We start from the raw sequence: 13,269 nt of genomic DNA on the forward strand, positions 1-13,269 counted from the left end.
CCCTGCTGGGATACAATCCTGTAGTCCTAGGGAGCTTTATAAGAGTCACAGTTTGTGAGCCTGGCTGGAGGGGTGACACTGTGGTGTCATTTTCAAATGTCTCGTGACTTTGTCCTTTGAAACACAGACTGTTTTTCAAACTTAGCAACGCCCATACTCCTCACCCAGGGCAACCAATATGCTGAGGCCCAGACTGTGGCCATGCCCATAGGCACGGACTCCATGGGTGCCCTGGGGCTGGAGCACCCACGGGGAAAAATTTATGGGTGCTCCACACCCACCAGCAGCCAAGCTCCCTGTTTGGCAGCATTAGCACGCTCCAGGAGGTGTGGGAGGATTGGGAACATGGCGCGCTCAGGGGAGGAGGCAGGGAAAGGGCTGGGATTTGGGGAAGGAGTTGGAATATTGGCAGGGAGCGGGCAGAGTTGGGGCGGGGACTTTGGGGAAAGGGTTGGAAGGGGCAGGGCAGGGGCAGGGCCTCATGGAACGGGTGGAGTGGGGGCGGGGCAGAGGGGGGGGTCGAGCACCCACATGAAAGAGGGGAAGTCGGCACCTATGGCCATGTCTACAAGGGTAAGCAAATGAGAGGGAGATGGTGTATGGCAGTGGTTCTCAACCAGGGGTCCAAGGCCCCCTGGGGGGCCATGAGTAGGTTTCAAGGGGTCCACCAAAATAAACCAGAAAGCAGAGCTGGTGTTACAGTCACTAGAGCCCAGGGAAGAAAGCCAAAGCCTGAGCCCCACTGCCTAGGGCCAAAGCTGAAGCCTGAACCCCGCCGCATGGGAATGAAGCCAACTTAGCTCTGCAGAGCTCACTGTGGCATGGGGCCTTGGACAATTACCCTGCTTGCTATCCCCTAATGCTGGCCCTAGTTTTTAATCTACTGGATATGCAGAAAAACATTTTTTGTGGCACCGGTGGGCCACAGCGTTGTTATAGCATGTTGTGGGTGGGGGGGGCTCAGAAAGAAAAAGATTGAGAATCCCTGGTGTATGGAACCCAACGAACGGGCAGGGGACCGAAACAATCATGGTGCTTGCTCTCCCTGAGTACAAGTACCAGGAGAGTACCAGCGCTGCCCGCTGCACTAAACACCCCAAACGGATGTGGTACGAGGTAAGGCCATTGGCCTTGTTCCACTTCCATAATGGCCTGTGGACATGAGCTGGCACAGACTATACCTCCAAAAATAAAGTGTAGGAGCTGCTATAGGTTGCATGCTGCCTCCAAGGCCTGACGCCGTTGGCTTTGCATCCTTTCCCCCCCATCCCCAGCCCAACCCAGGCTCTTGTTATATAAAGCTAGAACAGAGTCCTCAGTTTGTGGTTTAAAACAAGGTCTTTTTTTGAGTATTCTGAGTGCAGTGAAGGTCAGGACAATTAGTTTCTGGGTTTGGTTTCTACTCATGTTCATGTGACTCATAAACAGCTGAATGGATTTTATGCAAGGTTTCCAGAAAAAGCTCACCTATTGGGCTGAGACCAGACATAAAACATTTCAGCCCCTAAAGATAATCTTTGAGAAAATTAGGACCCACTGAAATGTAGGGGTGTATGGATGAGTAGGTTTAGAAACGATGAGAGGTTAGCCATCTCCAGCTTTCACTCCCATGATGCTGAGAGACATGAATGAGGGAGGAATGATTGCCATTATTTTCACGAGTTGATCATGGGGATGAGTAATGATACTGGGAACTGAATTCCGTGTGACAGCAGCCAAGGACGCTATTGCATGTACTGTGGGGCTGTTACACAATCCCCAAGATTCATTTATACAGAATACCCAGAAAGCAAGAAGTGGTTTAATTAGCTTTTTAGAAACCGTTTAGTACTGAGGTGGAGGACATCTGGAAATCAAAAAGGTTATTTAGCCACATGCTGCTAAGGATGCCCATGTAGGAGGTCAAGGAAGTATGGTGAATTGGGTCACTTGCCTGGAGTGAGTCCCAATCTCCCCTACCTCTCTGCTTTCAGGGGCCCTCACTGATCTCTGGTCTGTGTTCTCAATGTCACCCACCTTCTGGCTGGTGGTTCTCAGCCCAACCATCCAGCTGGGAAGCAAGACAGGATGGCAGGCCAGGCAGAAGAACACGATGGCAAGGCAAGGCAGGATGGCAAGGCTGGCAGTGACCCAGCATAGACCCAGAGTGGGACTGAATGAGTAGGGGAAACAGGTATGAAGAGGATGAGAAACGGCTGTGAGAGATACAGAACGCGTTGGGGCCCTCCACTGGAGATGAGGGGAGTAGGCTGAGAGTCAGGTTTGTTGCAGGGGCGGAAGAGGGATCAGGAGCGGATTGGATGGGAGAATGAAGGTTGAGAAGCTAAAAGAGCCCCCTATGACTAAATACTCTCTGGCAGGGATGGTGTAGAACTATCCAGAGATGGGACAAGATCCAAGAGAGGCAGAGAAATCACACCAGCCCTTCCTTCAAAATGGCTGTTGAGTTTTAACAACCCCACCCCCCACCACACCCTGGTGTCCCACCCACTTGACTGATCCCCTTTCGGCTGACTGATGGAGCAGCATGGGTGAACTGTGGAGGAAGCAGCATCTAGTCTGCCTTTCCGGGGAAGAGTGCCTCAATACTTAAGCACTCTGAGGAAGACGGAACAGTTAAAGGAGAGGGGGAGGGGACTAGGCTAGGCAAGAAATACAATCCCTCACCAGCTGTTTCTGGCCAATCTTCCTTCAACAAAATTCCTGTCACTCCAAGGAGGTGAAGGAGCAGGTTTCATCCACTCAGGCTTTCTTGGAGGAAAATGGAGATACAGGACATTCCCTAAGTTGTATCAAGGGGCTCTCTAAAGCAAGTGCAAGAACAATTATGCCTAAAGCAGCTCTGCTGCTGTGGTTGTCTAGGCTGAGAGGGCAGGTCTCTTCCCACATTGGTGGTGGATCTCTCGACACAGAGTGTAGTTCTCTGCCCTGCTGCATGTGGTTCTTGCTGGCAGAATGTAACTCTCCAATGGCCATGGAGGAGAGGACACTTCCATAATCCATTGGTGCTGTTTCTTTGCCTTGTTGGGTGTGGATTTCCCTAGGAAAGAGAGCCGTTTCCTGACCCACTGATCATTGGTCTCGCTAGGAGAGAGCACTGCTTTGTGTCCCCACTGGCTTTCTTTCAAAACTGCTTCTCTTTTACTATATTTTCTTTGTGATACCGGGGCATCTATCTCTAAATGGTTAACTAGGTACCACAGGAGTTCATCATACTGCATCCAGCTAGGCCAATGATCTGTGTTTTGTAGCATGGAGTGCAGATAAACTGTGACAGGGACCAGAAGATGTGGGAATAGGAAAGGGTGGTGATTTAGTGATATTAAAAGAGGGAAAGCTCTGTGGCTGTGTCCCAGGAGTAGCAGGCAGGGTGAGCTCAGGAGGCAAGACTTGGGACTGAATCAGGCACTCTAAAGGAAATTAGATGCTCCGATTCTCTGGTAGGCTGTGCAGTAAAAGAACCAAAATAGAATAGAACAGAAAGGGATCACAGGATGCACAATCAAAAACAGCCGCCTCAGATGCAGAGGGGTCTCACCCTGTTTTGTCAGAGGGAAAGCTCCACCCTCAGGTGCTAGAGGCCTGGATTGTAGCATCAGCTAGGGTTTGTCCATCCGATTCTATGTTTATGGATAAAGTCTTTGTTTCTTCACTAATACTCACGCATGATAAGGCTCAAGAGTAAAGCACTGGACAGAACTATGCTTTGTTTGGTTTCTGGGCCACAGGCAGCTTGCTAACCGTCCTGGACTTTTAAATTCAGTCCTGGGTATTCTCTGTCCTGAGAAGATAACCAAGTATAACAGAATATGCAAAAACTATACAGGTGGACTCCTGAAACTGGCGGGTGCTGCCGTACAGAGCAGGCAGCAGGTTGAGTCCTGCCCCACCACAGTTGTTCTGTGAGTAGCAGAACACTGGTGGCGGAACAGGCTGAGGTAGGGAAAGGATAAGCTTCCTATCAGCTTTGTACAGTTGTGGGAGCATTCTCCTTTCCTGAAACAGCCACCAGCCAGTCCTGCAGAAGCAGCTGGCATCTCCCAGGCTGCGGGGAAAAGGAGACAGAGAGAGAGAGGGAGGGAAAACAAAAGGGGGCCGAAGTGGAAAAACACAGTTGGAGGCATTTTGGAGGGGATGGGGACAAACAAAAGAGAGGAGACAGGAGAAGAGAGTGCTACAGAATAAAGGGGGCATGCAGAGAGAGAGAGAGAGGAAAATGACATAGAAGGAGAGAAAGTGCAAATAAAAGGGTCCAGAGAATGATAGAGATAAAATCATTACAGTAGAAACTGAGGAAACCTAAAGGGGCAGAGAGTAAGGTAAGGACCCAGAAGAAGAAGCACTTCACCCACTCATGGAATAAAGAGAAGGGGGAGGTAATAATAATTACCACAATTAATTCTTAGCACTTTACATCCATGGATCTCAAAGTGCTTCACAAAAGGTGGGTAAAGCATTATCCCCATTTTAAAGATGGGGGAACTGACACACATATTTGAATGGCACAGTGAGTCTGTGACAAAGCTGGGAAGAGACCCCCGCTCTTCTAACCCCTAGTCTGGTGTCCTCTCCATAAGGTGCTGGGGAAGGAACAGACCTGACATTCTCCCTCCGAACACATCTGAGAGGGCCACTCCCCTGCAATACTGGAAGGAAAAAAGCCTGTTAGGAGGGAAAGAGATTGTGGGAATGGAGAATCATAGGTCCTCTTAGGGGCCTCCATAGGTTTGGATAGAGACCTACACTTTCTGATATATAACCAAACCCAATTTTAGGAGACTCTGAATTACAGATATTCATATTAAGTTAATCTAAAAAACACCAAAATACAAATCTGGCTGCTAGGGGTGCTTGCTCAGAGAATGCTCTGCAGTTGAGCGGGAGTGCTAACGATGCTGGTATTGCTACTGGCCCACTCCACCTGCTTGAAGGCTGGTTGCAGGGAAAACAGGTGTTATGAGAATCTTTAAGTAAATCTATCTACTAAGACTTGATTTAAAGAAAAATGTTATATATTTACAGTTTAATTTGTACTGTATACATTTCAACTTGCACTACTGAAAACATGTTTTTTGGTACCTATAAATAAATATCAAACCCCTAAGCCATACACACTTGAGCCACATATCCACTGTAAGGCCACAAATAAACCAACCACCTATTGCCTGTTTGCACAAACACCCACACGAGGCTCCCCAATTACTCGCCCACAGGAATTATACCAAATCCTGAGTACTCCTAACCTCAGAAAACACTACTTTAAGACTCACTAGCACAGGAATTGCCTAGCACCCCCTCCCAGATCAGTGAGTGATGTCTAGCTGCTATAAACCTATGTTAATGGCAGGTTGTGTATGTTGTTTGTTTATTGCTGAGGAGGAATGTGTGTCACAGCTGTCAGGATTATACAGATATTTCTATGACTTCAGATAGCTTGGTATTTTTACATGCAGCGGAGAGAGTGCGTAAATGTGCAGGTAAAAATTGGAAAAAACTTTAGTAAGAGACTAAAGAGAATATTCCACAGGACTGTTGAGGAGACTAGGAGCGGTCAGGGTCAGAGACAACACTTCTAAAACATACTTTGCACTTCTATAGCACCTTGTATCTGTGGGCTTCAAAAGAGTTTGGAGTAAATTAAGTTTTGCCCCTTTGACGTAGCTACGTAAACAGGCCCAGAAAGGTTAATGGGCTTGCCCACAATAATATAGTAAGTCAGTGGCATGGATGAGAAAAAAAAACAGTCTTAGCTTCCAGTATCCTGCTCTAGCCACTAGACTGAAATCCAAGTCAAAGAATCAGAGCAGAGGGAACTTGTGGTGTTGACTTTCAAGCATGAGACTGTGAGAATAGTACAGAGCAAAAAGGAAAAAAGTGGTGAAATTAAAGCATCCACTATAACTTAAAGACAACATCTGTGGAAACAAGTGATAGAAGGCTGAGACCTGGTGCCTAGATACTCTGGCGCTGGGTACATTAAATATACATTGATAGATTAGATTACAAGGAAAGGCATGTAAGGTAGAAATGGTAGCAGCCAGATACCCAAGAAGTCAAGAGGTATCCAGAAACATTTTTAAAATTCTATTTAGGAGGAACTGAATAGATGAGGGGCCTTGCATGGCCTATACAGCTTTTTACTTCTGGGTTGTTAGTTCAAAGCCAGCACAGCCAGCTAAAGACAAAAAGTGCTCCTCTCTCATGGCTGTTGAGAGGCATATGTGAAATGGGTTTAGTGGTCTCTACTCAGCTAAGAGAGATTCCTATCACCTAGTATTGACTGACCCTTTGTTAGCAATGTCACCACAGAAGCCAAAGAATGAATACTCAGGAAAACTGAACTACTCTCTCACCCCCAGAGGTAGTCCCACCAGGCAAGGTTGAAACCCATTGGCAGGGCAGTGTGAAGGAAATTTGTTCTGTGGCGGTCTATGCTTTATATTGTTTGAGATAAATAAAAGACTTCAGGCCTCACAGTTGTCAGTCCATCATCAGTGACCAGCACAGTGTCCAAACACAAACATATCTTTTATAGTTAGGCATCTCTAAAGGTGCAGTTGGTTCTAGAAGTCAGAGCCTGACTCTTCCAGCCATTGAACTCAAAGGCTAAAGAAAGTCCTATTGTCTTCAGTAGGAATGCCCCCTCCCACAATCTGTTTTCATAGTTTCTCCATGATTTGTAAAATTCTCACCATAACTCCCCTGTAACTTTTCTCTACATTTACCATGAGAAACATAAAGACCTAATCACCACTAATTACTTAGTTAACCCTTTCTTCCTGGAGTGAAAATATGAATGACAACACTGCAAAATGTCCAAACAAGCATTCCACTGAAAAATGCAGGTGAGTGCAATTAAACTGAGAGATGCTCACATTTTTAGTTCATATTTGCACATGGAAAGCCAGATTATCAATATTTTACATGGCGAGTTGTATGCCTGTGCATGCAGTTACAACATTTATGCATTCAATTATGGCAACTGCACAGGCAAATGGGCAATGGCATGCCTAATGACCATTTGCAAATACAATTACAACTAATCACATAAATTAGGCACACAACTGCATATGCAGAATACTAAAAATCTGGCCCACATTCCTCTGTTTCAGAAAGATATGTATTCATTAACTACCTGCCCACAGTGCAAATGGCACTACATCATATCTTCTTGCATATATGCTTGCTAATTGATTTTCACATTCATTTGAACCATACAGCGATCTTAAATGTAAATAGTACATTGCAGCCAGAAGTATCCCAAAAATGCTTTACAAATTATACACAAAGAAAATGCTTCTCCCTGCAAGGAATTGTGGCCATCTCTAGGGTGGAATACAGCAACTGTTTAGGGCTGCAGAGAAACACTATATGACAGTTTAGCACAGTAAGCGATGAATACTTTATTCAATTAAACTATAGGGGAATTTTATCGAGATGGAATGCAATTTCCTGAGTTTGAATTTGGCCAAGAGCCAAGGGCTAAGACCCCTCCCTTTTTAAAAATTGCCATGGAATCTTTAATGATCGTAAGTGGTCAGGATTTAGATTTTACATCTCATCTGAAAGACACAGAGACAAAATCACCCTGGGAATAAGCAGATGTGAGTCCCATTGACTTCTGTGGGAGTTGTGGCTGCTTATTCCAAGAATGAAATTGGTCCATCACGTCCTGAAGCACTGTGTCCCCTCACACCATACTGAGAAATTGGTTCAGTACTGCCCAGAGGGAAGCATACTGAATCACAAACAAACACCAGGCTCCCCACATCATCATTCCAAGTTTATAACCCAGATATTGACCAGACCTTGGTTAATTTGGGAGATCACAGTCTGAGGTGATATAGCTTCAGGCGCTCGTATTTTGTTAATCAATTTCTTGCTGTGCATGGGAATGTGGACAGTAACTGTTATATGAAGTGTGCAATAGGTTTATAATATTCTCACTTGGGTATATATACAATGTATATCACTGAAAAGTTGTTTTGTTCTTGCTGAAAGAATAGAACATCCTGGAGCACTCAAGATAGCACTGAGTGCATGCATAGTTAGTTTATATTAGAATTTCTAACAGGATGAGTCTCACCTGTTATGTGTTTAAAAATACATGCTTTGCATGTTTTTACGTTATATGATTTTGTAATACTGTACACCCCAAAAAAAAGCACTTAGCACTTTACAAACTTTTATCGTAGCAACCTAAAATACACCACTTTAGGAGGTAGGTAAGTATTAGCCCCATTTTACAGATTGGGACTGAGACTCACAGAGGTTAATGCTAGCTTTACCGCTGATTTGCCTAAGGCTACACATCAAATCAGTGTCAAGATCTCAAATGTTCTTAGCTTTCAGTCCCCTTGCTCAGTCCACTAGAACATACTGTCTCTCAAATGGGCCCAGTGAAGCAGAAAGTAAGAACACTGTTAGTTGAGATGCTTATGTCGCTATGTAGCAAAATGTTTGTGTCTCTAGATTGCAGGAATGGTGCTTATGATGATCAATATGTCTCCAGAGCACAAGAATTTTGTGTGTGTGTGTGTGTGTGTGTGTGTGTCCGTCCAGAGCCTTAAAATGTGTTTGTGATTTATACCTTCTTGGTATGTAGAGAGCATTTGGGGTGTGCAAATCTTCGGTGTGTAGGAATAATGTTTGCGACTTGAATGTCTGCTATATAGAAATAATGTTGGTGGAGCAGGCTAGGAAAAACCTTTGTTTGGCAGCGTTAGACAACCAAAAACCTAATCTGAAGCAATAAAATATAATTGTTTACTGCCAACCCCCACAGATCCTAAACTGCACATGAAAATCCAGTATGCGTCAACTGACCAGGGCAACTCACATAAGGTTCAAAATTAAAACCAAATTGCTACTTTGGTCTCCTTTTAACATCATCAAACAGAAGAAGAAATGACCGATTTGCCCCCATGTCCTCCTGACACATTGCCATTGTCTTCCTCTGTCTCCATCCAGCTAGTTGCATCCTGTGTTGTACTTTATGAGGGGCGCACATGGTTTGTTCTGCATGTGCTCCCTCTGCAAGGCAGGATAAGGTGCAACTGATGTTCACAAGGAAACAGAGGCAGGAGGCCACTGCTTGTTTTTGGCCTCAGGTCATACTTACTGATCAGTGCATCTAGGATTTTAAAGTGCAGAGCTGATCAGATCAGCAGTTTTTCCTGGAAGGAGGAAAGTGACATAAAATATGCACAAGCCTTCCTTCTGTGCTGACAGCAGATTGAGTTGTCAGATGATAAGAGGAAGCAGCCTCTTGCTCTCCTCACCCCAGCATGGACAGCTCTTGACACCCATAATGCAGTGCTGGTTTTGACTTTGTCATCTCCAATTCACTGTTCACTATTTGTGCAGATTCTCAACATTTGGTCAGTTGGTTCACCACCCCAGTTTTCATGCCCATTCAGTCCTTCGGCTTTCTGCTAAGACTGCCACCAAGGGACCAATTAGTGCTCACTATTGTTGGGTTTTGTTTTGTGACCTGACCTTTATCCACTAGGAACTAAACTGAAGCCACACAGGACATGGAAAAGCCATCAGGTGGTAACTTTCACTAACTGCCAGCCTGGGCTGAATTTAAACAGGTGCAACGCTGACTGTGTGTATTCTTTGTGTGTGAAAAGTGTGATATGCACATATCCCATGAGCAGAAACTGCCTTTCCTCCTATTTTACGTCTTAATAAGGAGAACAAGTTGTGGTATGTTTGACTCCTGGAAAGGGTGTGTGTGTGTAGTTTAAAAGTCTTGTAGTACACCGGACCCTCGCTAGAACGTGGGATTTGGGATCCATGCACGGTACCGCGTTATAGTGGGGACTGCATTAAAATTAATTCCAATTAATTAAATTTGGGATCCATGGCTGCGACCACGTTATATGCAAATTCGCGCTATATAGACGTGCGTCCTAGCGAGGGTCCGGTAGATGCGGTTTGTGTGTGTAATGTCTGTTTCACAAATGTGCAAGACAGCAACAGTGGTGTGAGTCTTCTTAGGTGCGCAGGACCATTGTATCGTACATGGTCACTATAGTACAGAACACATGAATCTGATTCTCAACTGCCCTTCATCTTGTGTAGACATTTCCATCAGTGCAAAGTGGGTGCAAACAGCTATCGTTGTGATGTGACAGCATTTTGCATCCACTGTGCACTGGCGTAAACTACTACATAAGTTGCAGGGCAATAGAGAATCAGGTCATACCTGTGTATGAGCCATGTGCGTTGTTCTTTCTGCAGGAATCACGTGCTGTGTAGCCATTTGTGGTTACGCATGTGGTGTTGCTGTGAACATGTGTGCAGAGGAGCAGTGTTTAGAGGCATGCACATGAAATAACATTTATTTAATACACATACATATTTATTTGGGGATGTGGAGTGCAGGATGATCATATTTTGGTTACCAGATTCTAGCACAGAAATAGAAATTCAGCAACAAATCTCTAACATGAGAGGCAGACCTTGAGGATCTCTGTTTATCCAGATACCTGATTTGGCCCCTGGTAAAAACCTCACTGATGCCTTCATCTCCACCCGCCTTGACACAGTGACTCCTTTCTCCATGGCCCGCCTAAATCCCACCCTATGCAGAATGTTGCTCTCTCCCTTTTCCTATGTACAATGAAGTACAGCTACATCGCACTTGCCCTCAGACAACTCCAGTGGCTCCCTATTCATGTCGGGATCTACTTCAAAATCCCTTCTTTTAAAAACCCTCCCTGGAGTTGGTCCAGCCTGTCTCTTGGATCTCCTCTCTCCCTACTTCCTCTGTTCATCGAGCACTGTGCTCCTCTCCATCTCTTCATCCAATCTCAATGGCATAAGTGCCAGAGCCTTCTCGTCTGCAGGTCCTGCCACCAGGAACAGGCTTCTTTGATCCCCCTGCCTCATTGTCCGTCGGTCTCATTTAAAATCTGACCTGAAATATTTTTTTTCCTCCTCTGACTGAACATCTCAAATTCTCCCTCTGCTATTACCTCCATAACTGTGTTTTTTAATGCTGTAGAGTGTGTGAGACACAGCTAGTGCAGCACATGTTATATCAAATACCGGTTTTGGTTTGGTGGGGGCTTTTTGTTTTGTTTTTTTTACAAGAAGGGGGTGAGGCAGAGGGAAACTGAACGGAATTTCTCCTTCACATTTTTTGCAGCACCATACGGAGCCTCCATCTTCCTTGCTAGCCTGAGGAGGGTCTCAGGCCAATTTCATCTCCCTCCCCCATCTCCCATTCTGCTCAGATTCTTTAACACATGATGCTTTCCTCCAGGCCTTGATTGGGAAAGCATGAATCCTCACTCTTGCTCTCTATTCCAGCTCCTACATGACCTAGGTTGTGTCAGGACCCTAGGCTGATCAACATTTGTGCAGCTCACGCTCTTGTAAATTACTTGTCAACAAATAGCAAGAATCAGGGAAACCCTAGAATTATGATTAGGTGATAAAGTTAAAAGACATCAGGAGGATCCACCTAGTGCCAAAGTTTCACTCCAGTAAAATAATATCAGAATTTATCTCGAAAGAAAATTCACAAAATCAAGAACAATTTTGATTTTAATTTTGTAAGGATTGGGAATCAGGATTCAGGCATCACCCCCTCTCCCTTTTTGCTCTTTCGCAGCATCACCTCAGCAGCAGTAGGTTATAGCCACAAAACCACTAGTGAGTAAACAGACCTCACACTCTTACCCTCACACACAGCCAGATATTTACTCGCCGATAAATAGCAATTGTAAATAAATCTCATTTAATCTCCAAAATCCACAATAAAAATCTTCCAGCCCTGTGGTAGTTTACAGATCTGCCTTGCTTCAGTTAGGTCCAAAAAAACCCACAAGGTCTGGAATACACAATGACAAAAAACCCAGGGTTTTCCTCTCTCTCTGGCATCTCACTATTTTTCTTTAAGAGATGTACAAGGGGCGAGGCAGAAGAAAAACCCCAACCCCTCCTCCCACCTCATTCTCACTATTAATCGGCCAATAAATCTTCCAAAAAGACACAAGGACAGAAGCCAACAGGTGGGAAAAGCTTTTTGTTCCTTGAGACACTGGATCTGCGCTCTCTAGTCGGTTTCTGCCAGGGTCTCTTTAATAATAAATAATATATAATACTTTGTCCTTCTCTAGCACCTTCCACCTGAGGCTCGCCGGGCAGGCTACAAACATGATGGAATTTCGCCCCTTTGAGATAGGTCACTCTCACCACCTCCTGTTTGCAGATGGGGGAGGAGGGGGAAACTGAGGCACGGAGGGCGAGAGATCAAACTCTCCACCGAGCCCTCCCCACCCCCGGCCGTGGAAAAGTTTCTGGCTTCCCCCCGCCTGCCATGCCCCCGGGGCCCAGGGGCTGCGAGCGCCCCGGCTCTGGCGCACCGCCTCCCCCAGCCCCCGGGGACGCAGCAGGGTGCGATGCAGCCGCGGCGGCCCCGCCGCCGAGCCGGGGGAGGCGGGAGGCCTCCAGCAGCCTGCTGCGCCCGGCCGTGCCCCGCTTCCCCCCCCACCCCCACGCCGGCCCCGGCGGGGGAGGCGTCGCGCGCCTTTCGGCGGGGTCCGCTCGGGGGTCTCCAGCCGGCGGGGCCGGGAGCGGGCTCCGGCAGCGGCGGAACGAGCCCCCCGCGGGCACGGAGCGCTCGGGCGGCTCCGCCGCGCTGCCGCCCGCCGCGGCCGGGAGCAGGGTCTGCGGCGGCCGCTCTTACCTTGCTAGGCGCGGGATTCCTGGGGAGTCATTCCGCCGAGCCGGGGGGGGGCCGCGGCGGCCAACACAGCGAGCCCCGGCGCCCGCAGTCCCCGGCCTCCCGCTACCAAGACACTAGGACAACATCAAAGCAACTTAGGGGGAACACTTTAGGGGCCTATTGTCTGCTCTGGCCTGATCGGTTTTCCTTCTGCCTCCCCCTCTCGCTGCCGCGGCACTTGGTACGGCCCAGGCATTCATGCCAAGTAGCTTTCACACATGGAAGCTTGTCTCCAGCAATTGCTGACAAGCCACAAACAAGACGTTCCCCCTCCCTCCGCCCTGCCCCCGCCTCCTTTCTTCAGAATGCAAACTAAAACTCCAGTGACAGGCCTAGCTGCACACACACACACACACACACACACACACCAGGCAGCTCAGCCCAGCCCAGCCCAGCCCAGCTCAGCTCGCTGCTGTACTGGGGGAGCTCAGAGACAGGAAAGAGCCCCGGCTGGGTTGGGGGCAGGGAGAAAGCTGTCTGCTGTGTCCCAGTAAAATGGCAGAGGCAGAAGCTGTGCAGGCAGCACC

General features: G+C 47.0%; 1 protein-coding gene across 1 annotated transcript in view; it reads right to left on the minus strand.

Annotated features, from left to right (window-relative positions):
- The window catches only part of LOC140895114 (uncharacterized), a 60,902-nt gene extending 47,932 nt beyond the window's left edge, over window positions 1-12,970 (minus strand). Inside the window, exon 1 of the mRNA XM_073304411.1 lies at window positions 12,704-12,970. The gene's annotated coding sequence lies outside the window, so the exon portion shown is untranslated. The remainder of the gene's footprint in view (window positions 1-12,703) is intronic.
- Between the last annotated feature and the right edge of the window lie 299 nt (window positions 12,971-13,269).

The sequence above is a fragment of the Lepidochelys kempii genome, chromosome 1 (assembly GCF_965140285.1).
Source record: "Lepidochelys kempii isolate rLepKem1 chromosome 1, rLepKem1.hap1, whole genome shotgun sequence".
NCBI lineage: Eukaryota > Metazoa > Chordata > Testudines > Cheloniidae > Lepidochelys > Lepidochelys kempii.